General features: G+C 37.3%; 1 protein-coding gene across 4 annotated transcripts in view; it reads right to left on the bottom strand.

The window, feature by feature from the left end:
• MLLT10 (MLLT10 histone lysine methyltransferase DOT1L cofactor) overlaps positions 1–17,374 on the bottom strand; it is a 218,008-nt gene that overhangs the window by 196,679 nt on the left and 3,955 nt on the right. The gene's annotated exons all lie outside the window — the stretch shown is intronic.

Here is a 17,374-nt window from a genome sequence, read left to right as displayed (position 1 = left end):
AGATATGTGGACAAACTAGAACCCTCATGTGTTTCCAATAGGAACATAAAATAGTACAGTCACTGTGAAAAACATTTTGGCAATTCCTCCGGAGAAGACAATGACAACCCACTCCAGTACTCTTGCCTGGAAAATCCCATGGACAGAGGAGCCTGGTAGGCTGCAGACCATAGGGTCGCTAAGAGTAGAACACAACTGAGCAACTTCACTTTCACTTTTTACTTTCACGAACTGGAGAAGGAAATGGCAACCCACTCCAGTGTTCTTGCCTGGAGAATCCCAGGGATGGGGGAGCCTGGTGGGCTGCCGTCTATGGGGTCGCACAGAGTTGGACACAACTGATGCAACTTAGCAGCAGCAGCAGCAAACTGCTAAACACAGAATTATCATATAATCCAGCAATTTCACTCCTAGTATACACCTGAAAAAACTTAAAAGAGGGACTCAAATAAATACATGTACATCAATGTTCACAGTAGCATTCTTCACAATAGTCAAAAGGTTGAAACAATCCAACTGTCCATCAAAACATGAATGGATTAACAAAATGTGAGGCTTCCCTGGTGTCTCAGTGGTAAAGAAACTGCCTGCCAAATGCAGGACACTCAAGTTCAACCCCTGATCCAGGAAGATCCCACATGCCACAGAGCAACTAAGCCCATGCACCACAACTACTGAGTCTGTGATCTACAGCCTGGGAATCTCAACTACTAAAGCTAGCAAGTCCTAGAGCCTGTGCTCCACAAAAGAGAACCAGCCGTAATGAGAAACCCAGGCATCACAAGGAGAGAGTAGCCTCTGCTAACTGCAACCAGAGAAAAGCCTATGCAGCAACAAAGTCCCAGCATAGCCAAAAATAAATAATTATTTTTTTTAAATGTGATGCATACATACGATGGAATATTATTCAGCCATAAAAAGAAAATTCTGACACATGTACAACATGGATGATGTTAAAAGTTTTAATGAAACTATGTGAAATAAGCTAAATAAAAAGGACATATTGCATGATCACTTTTTTTTTTTTTTTGCATGATCACACTTAAATGAGGTATAGAGAGCAGACAAATTTCATAAAGACAGAAAGTAGACTACTAGAAGTTACCAGGGGCTGGGAAGAGGGTGGAATGGGGAGTTCTACTTTAATGGGTAGTTTCCATTTAGAATGATGAAAAAGTTCTGGAAATAGATACTGGTAATGGTCATACAACATTATGAATGTATTTAATGCCACTGAATTGCATACTCAAAAATGGCTAAAATGATCAATTTTATGTTGTATACATTTCACCAGAATTAAAAAAGAAAACCTAACAATTGGAGCCCACTATGTTCACAGACTGAAAGATTAAAAACTGTAAACAGATGTCACAAACTGATTTACAGAATGAATGTAAAGCTAATCAAAACACCAAATGGATTTTTCATGGAACAATATGATTCTAAATGGTTATCAAATGCAAAGAGCAACAGGTAAGATAATAAAAATAAGGAGACAAAGACAAGAGCGAACTATCAATGCTCATTTTATCTGATATCTCATGTCCAGATTTTAAAGAGCTAGAGCAATTTTAAAACTGGTCATTGGCACAAAGATAAGACAAATCAAAAGTACAGAATAGTAAGTCCAAAAAGAAATCTACACATAGATGAAGGGCTGATTCAAGACCTGGTGGCACAGTACAGTAAAAGAAGAAAGAAAAGTGTTAAAGTAACTGGATGTTCCTATTTAATATAATATGTAATATATATTATTTGTATAATTTATATAAAATACATAAATATATAATATACATAAAATACATGTTTTTGCCCCATTTTATTCTATACATGAAATCAAATCCAGATGGGTTGGTTATAGACCTAAATGTAAAAAGCAGTAAAAAAAAAAAAAAAAATTTCCTTTATAGGAAAATCATTTCATGACCTCAAGTTAGGACAAGATTTAACAAGTTGCAAAAAAACACTAACCACAAAAAAAAAAAAAACCCACAACCAAAAAAACCCACCTGAAAATTCTGACTACTGTGAAATTGAAAACTTTTTATTAAAAGAATAAAAAAAAAAAAACCACTAACCCAGAGAAGCCATCTCCAAGTCACAAGTGAGAAAATCTACATGGCCTATAAACACACAAAAAGGGGTTTTACCATCATTATCATCAGGGAATTAAGGTAAAAATCACAATAGGACTAACAAAATGACTACATTTAAGAAGACTGACATCCTAAGCACTCCACGAAGGATGCTGAACGAAGAAGCCACGCACTGATGGAGAAGTAAAGTGAAATAACCGCTTCTGGAAAAGGAGTGGCCTTCCTGGCAACCTACAACTCTATCTGTAGGACATATCCTAGAGTAATTATTTCTCAAGCCTTCTTGATCATGAACCACCCTAAGAAATACACTTTTCATTGCAATTCCGTATACACACACACACACGACACTGAAGATGCAGTCAATTTTTTTTCTGTTCTAATTTTTTAATGCTGGTTGCTCCCTGCTAAATTGATTTTATGACCCTTTTTGAAGCAATCCCAGCAGTTTGATCAGTTGTGAGCTAAATTCCTACAGGTGTACAAGTACATTCACAGAAGTGTTCATAAATCGCACAGCACTGACGAAAACCTGAATGTGCATCAACAAGAGAACAGATGGCGGGACAATCACAGACTGAAATATTACAGAACAAAGAAAAGGGATAAACTATAGATACGGTCATCAAACTGATGAATCGCAGAAGTACTGTGAATCAAAAATGTCAGTACAGCATTACTCCATTTATAGGAAGTTCAAAACAGCCACAACTAAACAAAATACTGTTTAAAAATAAAAGTGAAAAGAACAATAAAAAATTCAGCAAAGTGTTTCCTTCTGATGAAGACAGGAATGCACTCAGAGTCACACAGGAGTCAAGGGTATGGGAAATACCCTACTTATTAAAGTGTGGTCACTAATACTCACTTGATTATTTTAAGTGGGTAGTTCACCCTCTTTACTCTGCAACAAAGACCTTACAATAAAATATAAGCTAAAGTTACAGGCTTCCATTGTGGTTCAGTGGTTAAGAATCTGCCTGCCAAATGCAGGGGAGATCCTGCATCTCCCCAGGGATCACAGGTTTGATCCCCGAACCAGGAAGATTCCACATGCCTCAGGGCAACTAAGCCTAAGTACCACAACTACTGAGGCCATGCATCACAACTACTTAAGTCCATGAACCTAGAGCCTGTGCTCCACAACAGGAGAAACCACAGCAACTGCAAACAGAGAAAGCCAGTGGGCAGCAGCGAAGACCCAGCACAGCCAGATAAATAAATATTTTTAACTCAATAAAAATAAGTTATGATAATCCTACACACACACACACACACACAAGTGAGAAAATTAAATTAAAATACATAGTGTTGGTTCAAAGAAATTAGGAATCTGTTTGAATATGAATAAAATATCAATCCTTTTATGGCTTATAATGCACAACTATTTGTACAAACGACAAAAGAAATATATTTTGACATACATATCCATATATCAAAGAAATGGAGTGTGTTTGGGAAAAAATAAAACTAGCACTTCCCCCAAAAGTCAGTTGCCAAAAGCAGTTATCCATCCATAAACATTAATTTTATGTTGTCAAAGAAGTGAAGGTTAAAAAAAAAAAACTTCTGCAAAGTCTTAAGTAAAATGAAACTATAATTTTAAAGACACAGGGAATAAGGTAGGAGCTCAGGGGGTTAAAACATACATATACAATAGCAGAAAGTAATGAAACCACACAAAAGATCTAAACTGAGGGAATAGTGTACTGATAGCTGATAATATACATCCTAATCCCATCACATTGATGTTACTTCATTTTCTTCTGTTCTAAAACAACATCAAGATGAAGATATTCACATATACTTATGTATTAACACCTGCAGTTATTTGCTTGAACTATAATCTGAAGTACAGTGCTTAACATCATCTCTAGAGTGTCCAGGGTTCAAAACTTGGCTTGCCCACTTTTACCTGACCCTGAACAAATCATTAAACCTTTCTATGTCTTAAGTTGCCTCATCATTAAAAAAAAAAAAACAACTCATTAAAATAGTGCCTGTATTTTGTCCTCTTGAGATAGTGAAATGATATATTCCTCTATACAAGCACCTAACAGTACCTGACACTATTGTTAGAGTTCACGGTATTTCACACGAGGAAACTGAAGCTTAGAAGATAACCTTGCCCAGTCATAAATCTAGTCCACTTGACTCCAAAGCCCATGATCTTAACACTACTACTATACCACCTTGATACCTCAGCATCAGATTATGGATTTTTTTCTACTTATCTTTCTTTCCCCAATTATCAAAAATGAGCACATCTGCACTACACTAAAATCAGAGCAAAATTTTTTAAGTTAGAAGACAATAAATACTCTGGGCTTTGGGACTTAAGAGAACAGAAAAGCACTGGTAGCATCTGAGAACGGCATGTAGAAAGTAATCATTTGGAGTTATCTATCTATTCATGGCTATGGGAGGATACAGTGCAGAAAGTAAAAAGAGGAGGGGTAGGGACAGTACACGGAGAAGGCAATGGCACCCCACTCCAGTACTCTTGCCTGGAAAATCCCATGGACGGAGGAGCCTGGTGGGCTGCAGTCCATGGCGCTGCTAAGAGTCGGACACGACTGAGCGACTTCACTTTCACTTTTCACTTTCATGCGCTGGAGAAGGAAATGGCAACCCACTCCAGTGTTCTTGCCTGGAGAATCCCAAGGACGGGGGAGCCTGGTGGGCTGCCGTCTATGGAGTCGCACAGAGTCGGACACGACTGAAGTGACTTAGCAGCAGCAGTAGCAGCAGGGACAATACAGATGGGAAAAGAAAATTTTATACCATTGTTAGGGCAGCTGTAATTTCCACTTGTCTCCAGAGCTATATATCACCATAAATATCTGAGCCTACTATATACACACATACACATACACATATATACAGAACCAAATTTTTATTGTTGGGGCGGCGGGGGAGGGGTGTTTACCCAGCTATATCCTGAGCAGAAATTACATATGTCATAGTGAAAATACTGTGAACCTGAAAAGAAATCTTTGTTGCACCAACAGTTAAGTAACACTATAGGAAGATGGGAAATAACAATCATATTTACTTTAGACGCAATAATCTTGAGGTATGGGTGGAGGGGAGAGGAGACTGTACTAAAAGGAGAGAGGTAAAAAGAAGAGAAAAAAGAAGTTCACTCTAAGAATGTGTAATATGCTACCTTTTTGTAGAAAACAAAAGAGTCTATATATGTATAAATAGGTACATACATAAAGAAACTAAGAAATGAATTAAGTCAGTTAACAATAGAGAAAGATAGAAAGCAAAACTGGACAAATACAGGTTTAGGGGAAAGAATTTTTACTGAATATCTTTTTTATATATTTCGAGTCATGTCAAACATATCATCTAGACAAAAAATTAGGGCTTAGGTTATGTCAGTGACTACAGAAGTAGAGAAATTAAATTTAAGATGCCTAGGATACCTAAACATAGATATCCAGAAGGCAACTGCAAATGCGGATCTGAAGGCTAGAACTGTCAGGTGCTAAGTGATGCCTAGATGTGTCCGTACCCATGCATAAATTTACACAGGTGAGGTGATCAAATAAACAGGCCAGAAAAGTAACCATGTAAACTGAAAATTTTCTTTAAGAAGTAAACAAGTAAAAAAAAAAAAAAAGAAAGAAAAAAGAAATAAACAAGTAATGCTAAACAGGAATCCAAAAGGTCATGTTTAAAGAGTTAAAAGAAGAAAACAGTTTCTCGGAAGTCATGAATTAAAGAGAGCTGCAGGAAAGATAGACTGATCAGTTTTAAATGCTGAAGGTAGATTAAGTTTAATGGAAACAAAAAAGAAAGTTTTGGATTTGGCCATGTGAGGCTAATAGCAAAAACTCAATAGTAACAGACTTTTTAGCAGTCAAATGTAATGATCTGAAGAATGAATGGATAGGAGTCTGTGATATTTTAGGACTTTGTGATATTTTACTTATTTATACCTAGAATTTTTTCAGAAAAAGATTTGAGGCAGACTACAAATAAAGTACCTACATTATAACAATAAGAAAATAGAAAAATGAACATTGAAAGTCAGTATGAGGGACATCCCCCTGATTCAGGGAAACTGCTCTTACCCCTGACTCCAACTCCAACTATGTAGTTCTAGTGAAGGCTGTCATTCTTAGTACCCTCCCCACTCCAGCCACAGGGATGGTGGTACATGATCCAAGACAGGCCAATCAGAGTCCTTCCCAGGATTCTTCAAGACAGCCCCTTCTTCTGGTAGAAGGGGCTAGAAGATGAGAGCCAAGAGCTGCCAGCAGTCATGGTTCCAGCCTCATGAAGTAGAGAGTCTGTAGTATGAGAGAATGAAATCAACACGCAGAGAAACAGAGATAAGAGGTGAAGTCCTAAACCCCACAGGACGAGGAGAAGAGAACAAATATACTAATAATCAGATTAACGCAACTGATGTAACTAAAGATCAGATTTGGTTCTGGACTGCATGACAGCCAGAACAAAAAGAAAAACAGAATATGTATCATAGAGCTATCAAAAAGAAGGAAATACACCAGATCCTAAAGGTAGACAATTTTTCCTATGCTGTATTAATTTGTTGAACATGAATTTTTAAATAAATAAAGGTCATTGAAAGGCAAAATACACAATCTCCATGATGAGAGTCTTACAGCAAATGCAGATTACATATGCTACTGCTCAGATCGACTTCCCTGGCGGGCCAGTAGTTAAGACTCCCTGCTTCTACTGCAGGGCGCCTGGGCTGGATCCCTGGTAGGGAAACTTAGGATTCCTCCATGCCCCTCAGTGCAGCCAAAAAAAAGAGAATTAAGTTACATGTTAATCATATAGTACAACTAACAGGCAATAGTAGGCAGCTGGAACAGAGGTATCAATTAATGGCTTTATTCTTCCAGAAGGCTCACTAGTGAAAAGAGGAAAGACAAAAAGGTGGAAAAAGTTTAAAGGAAAACTAAAATCCATGGGAAGATTCAAAAACAATTGTGAGCTCGTGGCGGGGAGGGGGCAGTAAAAAGGACAGAAAAAAGATAAAACAAGACCTTGGAAGAAATGGGAAAAGACTACATCATGAACAGAGGCAGTTAATTCCACTTAAAATTTAAAAATTTAAAAGTACCTCCTCTCCTTCTGAAAACTCAACTGAATGACATAAAAGGGCACGAATCACAAAGAGAAAACAAACATAAAGGAAGACAACAGTTACAAAATTTGGGGAGCTGGAAAGGAGACAAGCAGCAACTGACTTAACAGATCAGAAAAGGATGCTACAGTATGACAAGTCCAAAAGCAATGTATCTTAGACCACACAGCAGCAAAAACTAGAGAAACTTGAGGTACCACATATCAGGGGGTAGGGAGTTGCCATGCACAGTGGTGGTGTTATGTATCCAAGGGGGATGGGGTCGAGTAAAGCTAAAATTGGGGGGGGATGAGATAAAACCTGAGAAAACAAAAAACACCTCCCCTTCCACTCCTTCCACCTCCCCCCCACCTACACGCATGCACCCACACACACACAAACACACGCGCGCGCATGCGCGTGCCAATTCCTTCACTATACACTACGAGGTAACTCGCTCTCCCTCAGCATAGAAAACTGCAGAAAGGGTAAACAAGAGGAAATGTGGACTTGGAGACATCACGCACATCTGAGCAAAGGGGTATTGAAAATCTAGTTCTAAATTGTGAAATTTCAGCAACCACTGGCTCAGAGTTGTAACCAGGTCTGTGAATCCCGAACAGATGACTGGAGGATTTTCCTATGAATAAACTAACCAGATGGTGGCATCCCAATAAAAGAACCCAGCCAGATTACCTATAATGAAGCCAATCAGCCACCAATTTCTGCCACACATACAGAGCTTCCAGTCACCTCAATAGGAACTTGTCTTAAATTCAGATGGATGGCTACAAGTCACTAAATTTGGAAGCAAAGTCCCTAACAAGACAGGCCAAAACAAATGGTACAAAGCAACTCTGAGTAAGAGTCCTAAGAGCAGAAGAAAACTTCAGAAAACTGAAAGAAAACAAAAACAACCATCTGACTGACATCCTCACGAAATTAAGAGAAAATATGCACCCAAAAAAAAAAAGCAGATGATAAAAAATAAACACTCAAAAAGTATAAAAAGAGCCTTTGGTAATTAAAAGTATAATAAAATTTAGAAATTTACGTGAAGGGATGGAAGATAAAATAGAAACTGCCTCAGAGACTAAAACAGAAATAGATAACAGCAAGATCAGTTCAAAAAGTCCAACATCCAAATAAAGAACATTACAGAAAAAGCAAACAATGACAACAAAACTGAGGACATATCAGAAATAATTTCAGGGACGCCCCTGGTGGTCCCGTGGTTGAGAATCCACCTTCCAAGGCAGGGGATGCAGATTCGATCCCTGGTCAGAGAACTAGGATTCCATATGCTGTAGGGCAACTAAGCCCAAACACTGCTACTAGGAAGCCTGCACGCCACAACAGACTCAGTGCAATCAAAATGTTTTAAAAATATTTTAATTAAAAAAAAAAAATTCTCCCTTAACTAAACTCATGATTTCTAACATGATTTACTAGATTGAAAGGGACACTATGTACCCAGTATAATGAGTGAGGGGCAGCACACTACCATGAGAAATAACAGAGATAAACTGGATACAGAAAACACACTAAATCCAGAGAGAACAATCCTATACAAAGGATTAGAATCAGAACTTCACTGGTCGTCTTAATAGAAACACTGACAGCTAAAAAGCAATGGAGAAGTAGCTGCAAATTTTTGAAGGGTAGTTATTTCCAACCAAGAATTCCATACTCAGGCAAACCATCAATCAAGACGGTAAAACTTTTTTCCTTTTTTAGAATTTTAGAATTTATGAAGAATCGAAATGATAGACTGATTCATTAAATAGGTGGAAAATTATATAAGAGGTGCCTACAAAGCATACAAAGATATAGGAAAATGAAAATACAAGACAATTATTAATCCCAGGAAAAAAAAAAACTTTAACCTAAGAAAGCAATCATAGTATGCTTTTGACTCAGAAATGAACAAAAAATACTTAGTCATAAAAACACAAAATTTTCTGTTTAATACTACTGGATTAACCAAAATTTGTGGTATATGGAAAGACAACATCTAAAACTGATATCAAGAATAGCTGCTTCTGAACTTCCCTGGTGGTTCAGCGGTTAAGAATCTGTCTTCCAAAGCAAGGATACAGGTTCAGTTCCTGCTCCAGGAAGGTCCCACAAGCCCCAGAGCAACTAAGCCTTGTACCACAGCTACCGAAGCCTGAGCACCCCAGAGCGCATGCTTCACAAGAGAGGCGCTGCAAGGAGAAGCCCAGCAAGGCAACCGGAGAAAGCCTGTGCTCGGCCATGAAGACCCAGTACAGCCAAAACAAAAAATAAAAATTCTTAATGAACAGCTGCTTCTACATTCCTTGCCAAGAGTCAAGCAGCAAGGTACTGTTTTGATGTATGTGAAAAAGAATATTTTAGTACTACTAACAGTGCATTTATCACTTGGATAAACATAAAAATTAAAATCTAAACAAACAATGGAATAGACACAAAGGGCAATGTATCAATGTACCCCTATGTTTTCATTTCTCTTACTAGTTATGTTGTTTGTTGCTGTTGTTATTTGGTCTCATGTCTGACTCTTTTGTGACTCCATGGACTGTAGCCAGCCAGATTCCCCTGTCCATGAGATTTCCCAGGCAAGAATACTGGAGTGGGTTGTCATCTCCTTCTCCAGGGAATCTTCCTGACCCAGGGACTGAACTCAATCCCGAGTGGCAGATGGATTCTTTACCACTGAGCCACACTAGCTTTGTAGGCAGGTTAGGAAATGATACAAACAAATGTTAAGCACTTACTTCCTGAGTGCTATTATGCTAATCTTTTCTCACAGTTTTAAAAAAAGGGAATTCAAGAAGAGAGACAATGGAAATTGGTTATTTGCTATTCTATGTATGGTAGTAAGCACTAAATCTTTTAATTTTTTTAATCACCTCTTTCAAAGTTACAGGAACTTAGGATGCTATGCTGAATTCAAAAACAAACAGAACAGGGAATTCTCTGGCAATCCAGCAGTTAGGCTCCAGTTTCCAGTGCAGGAGGCACAAGTTCCATCTCTGATGGGGAAACTAAGGAAGATTTCACAAGCTGAGCAGCACAGCATGGCCAAAAAAAGGGCAAATACTGGATATGAATCATCAGTAAGAGAAAAAAAAAAATGTTAGCAAATATTTAACTTTGAAGGCATTCTATTTAGAGGATATAGGTTAAAAAAAAAAAAGAGTATATAGGCTAAAAAACTTGCACAAAATAAGAAAAAAGTAAGTGCCACTGAAGATACTCCATCCTGGCTTCTTGCACTCATAAGTCAGAGAAAAGAAGATAAGTCTGAAAACAAATTTTTAATTATGTAAGTAAATCTAGTGGTACAAATAAAAAAGAACTTAAAAGCTTATAAAAAAAAGTCAAAATTAATTGAAGCTGAGGCAGGCAATGAAAATAATCAATTTAATATGTACCTTAGAGGGTTGAGGAGAAGGCAATGGCACCCCACTCCAATACTCTTGCCTGGAAAATCCCATAAACGGAGGAGCCTGGTAGGCTCCAGTCCATGGGGTCGCTAAGAGTCAGACACGACTGAGCAACTTCACTTTCACTTTTCACTTTCATGCATTGGAGAAGGAAATGGCAACCCACTCCAGTGTTGTTGCCTGGAGAATCCCAGGGACGGGGGAGCCTAGTGGGCTGCCGTCTGTGGGGTCGCACTGAGTCGGACACAACTGAAGCGACTTAGCAGCAGTAGCAGCAGTGAGAGGGTTGAGTATGACACCAGCATAGACCCTGGATGTGCTGAACAGTTCTAACCAAGTTTACTATGTAAGGACAGGAACTGGTAAGGGCTGATCCTACCAAAGGGGAATCTATGCCAAAAAAAAGATGTATTGGACCACTAATACCAGAGAAGGCTCATTTAAGAGGATAACTCAGGTGAGAGGAAAACCACTTTCAACCCTTCCCGTCCTTGTCTCTGCTTGGAATATCTCTTTACAGTCACAGTGAATGCCAGGCTGTGACTGTGGAACAATCCTAAAAATGAAAACCATGTGTTAAGGTTGGCATAACAGGAAGATAGAAAAAGCCTGATCCCTAAAGATTTCACAGAAGGACTTCCCTGCAGTCCAGTGGCTAATATACGCTGCGCTTCCACTGCAGGGGGGCATCGGTTCCACCCGTGGTCAGGGAACTAAGATCCCTCATGATGCAGCCAAAATTAAGTAATTAATTAATTAAAGGTTTCAGAGAGCTGTCACAAAGCTTTAAAATGCCTTTCTGAACTCCTTTTAAGTAGGAAATTTGTAAATTGCTAATTTGCAGACCATTGTAATCTGGTCTTTGTTACTAGCACCAAAAACAATTCTCAACAAATAACAGAGCAAATGCAAAAAGTCCCCTCAGGGACACCTTCACAAACCCAAGTTATTAGCTTCTGCTAATAATAATAATAATAATAACAGGATGACAACTCTTAAAGATTAGCTCACTGTCAAAAATTACAAAGTTTATGAAGACATCTACCACCACAATGAAAAAATAAAACAAATGAAAGAATTACAGAATCTGTGAGGAGTTTTAAAATAAGTATGCTTTACATGATCAAATAAGTAAAAGAAATATAAACATTAAGACAATAATAGCAAGATATTATGGAAAAAAGGCTAATTGAAAAATATAAAACAAATAGAAATTCTAGCTATGATTTATTCAGAAAAGAAATTCATTGACTGGATTAACAGTAAGTTTGAACACAGAGCTAAAAAGATTATCCATAATAAACAGGTAATAAAGAAACTGTAAAAGACAAATTAAAAGACCTGAAGAAAAGGATGAGAATGCCAATTAAATACCTAAGTAACAGTTCCTGGAGAAGAAAATATAATGAGAAGATATATTTGAAAAGATAAGAGCAGAACATTTTCCAAAATGGATGAGAGCAAATTAAGTCTCAAGCAGGATAAACAGACAGTCAACAGATTCCTTATTAGCACAAATAGGTACCAGAAGACTAGTTAAAGTCTTTAGTTATAGGAAAACAACTGTTATCCTAGATTTCAAACTAGCATACAAGAGAGCAAAATAATGGCATTCTTAGACAAAAAGACTAATGGATCTTAGTCCTTACTAGCCACCAACTGTGAAAATACCACCAAAAACTTTCAAAAAGAAAATGACACAAAGAGCAGCAACAGAAATAAAAAAACTGAGTGGTGAAAAAACATCAGTAATGTTAAGTCCAAATTACAAATGATTATTTAAAAAAAAAAACTACCACTGGAAGATTAAAAATAAGATGGAGTTAAAATGTAAACAACAATAAGATTTCTGCCAGGAAGAAAGTGGAATACAAGGTGTCCTAAGGTCCCCTGCTTTGTTCAAAAGGAATACAAAGATAAAATCCTGGACTCAGAGAAAAAATAGAAAGTAGTGACATCAAAATTTTAAGAGCAATCATTTAAAAAAAAAAAAAAAAGGACTAGAATGTAAAACCTCCAAATCAGCCCAGATTTTTTTTTTAAAAAAGGAGTAAAGAACACTCAATCACTCCAAATGAAGGGAAAAAGAAAGGGGGGGGGGGGGGGGGGAGCAGAGTAAATAGGCAACACAAAATGAAAACTTAAGAAATAAGTCCAAATGTATCAGAGATTATTATAAACGTAAAAAAAACAACTTGCATGTTGGACTTCCCCTGTGGCCCAGTGGTTAAGAGTCCTACTCGCATCGCAACGCAGTGGACTCAGGTTCGATCTCTGGTCTGGGAAGATTCCAGATGCCTCAAGCCAACTAAACCCGTGAGCCGCAACTGTGCTCTAGTGCCTGCCGGCCACAACTACCGAGCCCACAGCCCGCAACTACCAAGGGCAAGCACCCTGGAGCCCATGCTGAGCAAGGAGAGAAGCCACCACAGTGAGAAGCCTGCACACTGTGACTCCACAGTAGCCCCCACTCACCAGTAGGGAAAGCCAGAGGGACAGTGACAAAGACACAATGCAGCCGGAAATAAATAAATTCTAAAAACTGTCATGATAATACTCTTAGACTATATTAAAAAAAAAAAAACAAGCTTCACTATATTCACAAGGATGTTCACTGGAACACTATTTGTGATTGTGAAAAATTGGAAAAATAACGACAGTCGATAAAGGAATTAAATCACAGTACATTCTGTGACAGAATACTAAAAAGCAGATAAAAACAATGAACTAGATGAGTTTATACAGTGCAGCAATCTCATAAGTAGCTGTATCACAGAACACATACATAACATGATAACATTTCTGTACAATATACTACTAGATGGTGTTTATGGATATATACATGTAGTAACAAGGATTAAAACATATATGATGGCTCTACATATATAATGAAATATTACTCAGTCTTAAAAATAAGAAGGAAACCTTGCCACTTGTGACAACAACAGATGAACCTTGAAGGCATTATGCTAAATGAACCAAGTCAGACAGAGAAAACCAAATACTATATGGTTGGACTTACATATGGAATCCAAAAAAAACAAACAGAACAGACTGATAGCTGCCAGAGGCAGTGAGTGGTGGTTGGGGGAAATGGGTGAAGGTGGTCAAAAAGCACAAACTTCCAGTTATAAATAAGTTCCGCGGATGTAGTGTACAGCATGGTGACTGTAGTTAACAATTCTGTATTGTTTATTTGAAAGCTAAGAGTATATCTTAAAAGTTCTCATCAAAAAAAAAAAAACTACAACTATGTGAGGTGATGGATGTTAACTTACTGTAGTAAGTTTTTGCATGTTGTTTTTGCAAGTTTTTGCAAATTGTTACAGTAGTAACATTTTGCAACATATACATATATCAAATCATTATGTTGTATACCATTAACATCCCAATGTTACATATAAGTATAGCTCAATAAAACTGGCAAGAAAAATAGAGACTGATCCCACAGACACTAAAAGGGTAATGTCTGACTCAGACTGGAAAGAATACAAAAAGTATTTCAACTCAGTTTTTTAATTTATTTTTCTTTTTAAACAGAAGGGAAGATCTGAAGCAAATATGAAGAATGGACATTTGTTCATTCTGGGTAGCGAACACACAGATACGCATTTCATGTTCTACTTTGCTCAGAACTATTTATGACAATCAAATGCATATTAACATAATTTGTAGAGTTCAATATAAATATGTAATTAGTGTGGTTAAGTATGTTTCACATGGTTTTACTGATTTATAGTGATTTATGTGCATTACATATATTCAGCAAGAAAAAAACTTAAAACTGAAATAGTATAATCCTAGATCAATCCCTAAAACCCTATTCATATCCCATCCACCAGTTCCTCCCTAACAATGTAAAAAAGCTAGGAGGAACTGCAATAAAGAGACAGAGCAACAAGAGAAAGTTATAACTCAGTTCCTGGAGGAAAGGAATCATCTTTCACTTACAGCCAGAAGAGCAAGACCTAAATAATGCAAATCCTTAATGGGCTTTTGGCCATTTAAATTTCTGTACAATCCACTTTCAATATGTCTTCCAAGTAGACTATTTAAAAATCTAAAATATCCCCTCTCTGTATCTTATTAACACTGTACAAGTAGGTAAAATTTCTAATAAATCTCTTCAGCCAAAAAAATAAAATAAAATAAATCTCTTCAGCCTGTGGTATTTAAGAACACACACACATTAAGTATAAAAACAGTCATCAATGAGTGTTTTAACCTCTAAACACTATGATTGCAGTTAATAAACAAGGAAATCCAATCAAAATATTTATTCACTTGAAGTGAAATAAGCAATTCAAGTGTTTTTTTCCGAACAATGAATGCCTATCTAACAAAGAGCTTCCCTTAAAAACCAACCAAACTTTTCCTCAATCACCATCTATTTTTATTTTTGTCTTTCTTTACTTTTTCAACATTTATTCTAACCCTGCAATCCCTACTATTTTCGATGCCCTGTAACAAGGGTTCTGCCCAAAGGAGAGAACTACAATTGCTGTCTCAAGAACTTGTCTTTGAACTTCAGCATCCCTGGCAGCAATGTACACTATCAACTACTCTTTAAAAAACAACTGCTTGTGTTGCTACTGGAACCTGCAGTTTCTCCTTTCCTGACAGTTCATTAGCCATCCTTGGTCACTTGTTCTTACTCTCCCAAATGTGAATATTCACCATAGTTCTGCCTTCACTCTTCTTTACTAGAGTAAATGTTTGTCACTTGGTTCCCAATCTTCCTGCTATGCAGCTCCATCCCTAACTTGTCTTCATTACTTTAACCCTAAATTTCCAATGAAACATCCGAGCAGCATCAAACCCTCTATTACTATTAACAGTATCACTATCCCAGAGTGCTCAACCATGACAACTCAGAATCATCTGATTATTCCCTTTCCTTCACCCCACTTCCATTTCTGCCATTTCCTCCTCCAAAATGCTCCCTCCCTTCCTTTCTACTTCCTTTCTACTCTCAAATTTTTATATAACAGCAACCTAAGTCTTTCCGTTTCTAACCCCCCCTTTCAAAACCATTCTATATACAAACCAAGCTATTTGAGTAAAAATACTGCTTTATGGTTCTGGATTTTCACTCCTCAGTTATCTATGAGCTTCTAATTCCCCCTTCTCTGAAAAGCAAGCTATCCCAAACCCACAGAGATTTCCCTGCGTCTGACCAACTCACCTCTACTCTCTAGCCATGGCTAACTAACTCATCCAGAACCAGAAAAGACAAGACAGAGTTTTTTCCCCATCAAAGGAACATGAGATTTGGACTGAAATTCAGTCTCTCGAGACAGGACTGAAGTATGGCCATCATTCACCACAGGAGACAACAATACAGTATACTGTGGTTGAGAGTTTAATCACAGCCCAGACTCCAACTAGGTATGTATTTCTCTCAAAACTACTAGGTCTTTATCTGTGAAATAAGAATAACAAAAGGGTATCTACCTCATATATTTGACAGGATAATTAAAGAAGATAATTAATATAGAACATTCAGCACAGTATCTGACAGTAAACAATAAAAAAAGTTATTGACAGAGTAACTAGCAGAGAAAATCTGTAGAAAGGAAAAGAATTAAGCAGATACACAGAGAAAACCAGAAATAACATTAAGACTAATTCAATTCCCATCCTAACTCATGGATATATTTTCTGGCTAGGTTTCTTGGCTACTATATCGTTTTAACAAGAGGATGCATATAAGTATATATGTGAGTATATATTTAACTACATACATATAACTATGGCTTTATAACCCTACCTTTTATAACTGTACACTATAGGAATTCAGAAAAGATTGTGCCTGATCTTTAATTAATGACCCCCACATCCTGCCAAATAAAGCTTAAATAAAACATGTCTTCCAATGTACCTTTTAAGATAACTAGCTTATTCACCTGGATATCCTGACCATGACCTCAGAGAGGAAAAAGGCATAGAAACAGGCAAGAAGTGGTATTTGAGGCAAATAATCCTGGCATTTTACCACTCCCATTCACCTCTTTATCCTCCCTCTCTTGATACCCATTTTGCTATTTTCTCATCTTTCTCTGGCCACGAAACTACTATGTCATTCGGTGGAAGAGCCTTACCTTACCTTACTGTCAATGTTTACTAACAAAGTCAAGCAAAACATCCTTTACTTGGTGACCCATCAACCCCAAACCATAAAATGTTACGGGGGGGAGGAGGTGGTAAATTGATACATAAATTACGTCCTGAAATTTTTACAATTAATCTCATCCTCCACTTGCTCATTTCCATTTCTGTAATGTTAGAATAACTATAACTCTGCTACAGGGCATTCTCACACACAAACACCACATATCAACAAATTAGTGCTCTGATTTCACAATCCTACATAGGCTACTCAGCCATTATTTCTGATCAAAAATTGCCCAGGCAAAACTAAAAACCTCCATTCTTGCTCTCCATGTAGGTAGAGAGGTTGAAATATTTGTTTTCTAACTTCTGTCAAATTCTCTAGTCAACACCAAGAGGAAGAAACTACCACACTGCAAATGTATTACTTTCATATGATTAATGAAGATAAAATCTATTCTTCCCTCATATTTCTAGAAGTTCAACTGGAAAAATGCTTTTGGCCACAAAGAATAAACATTTCTCTCTCATTCTTACAGAAGGTTTACAGAAGTGTTCAGAAAGAAGGTTAGCCAGCCAAGTTAAAAAAAGGAAGATTTTTATGCTGCTTTGCCAAAGGGCCTGAA

This window comes from Dama dama, chromosome 23 (genome assembly GCF_033118175.1).
Source record: "Dama dama isolate Ldn47 chromosome 23, ASM3311817v1, whole genome shotgun sequence".
NCBI lineage: Eukaryota > Metazoa > Chordata > Mammalia > Artiodactyla > Cervidae > Dama > Dama dama.
This window is presented reverse-complemented; position numbering and strand designations above follow the sequence as displayed.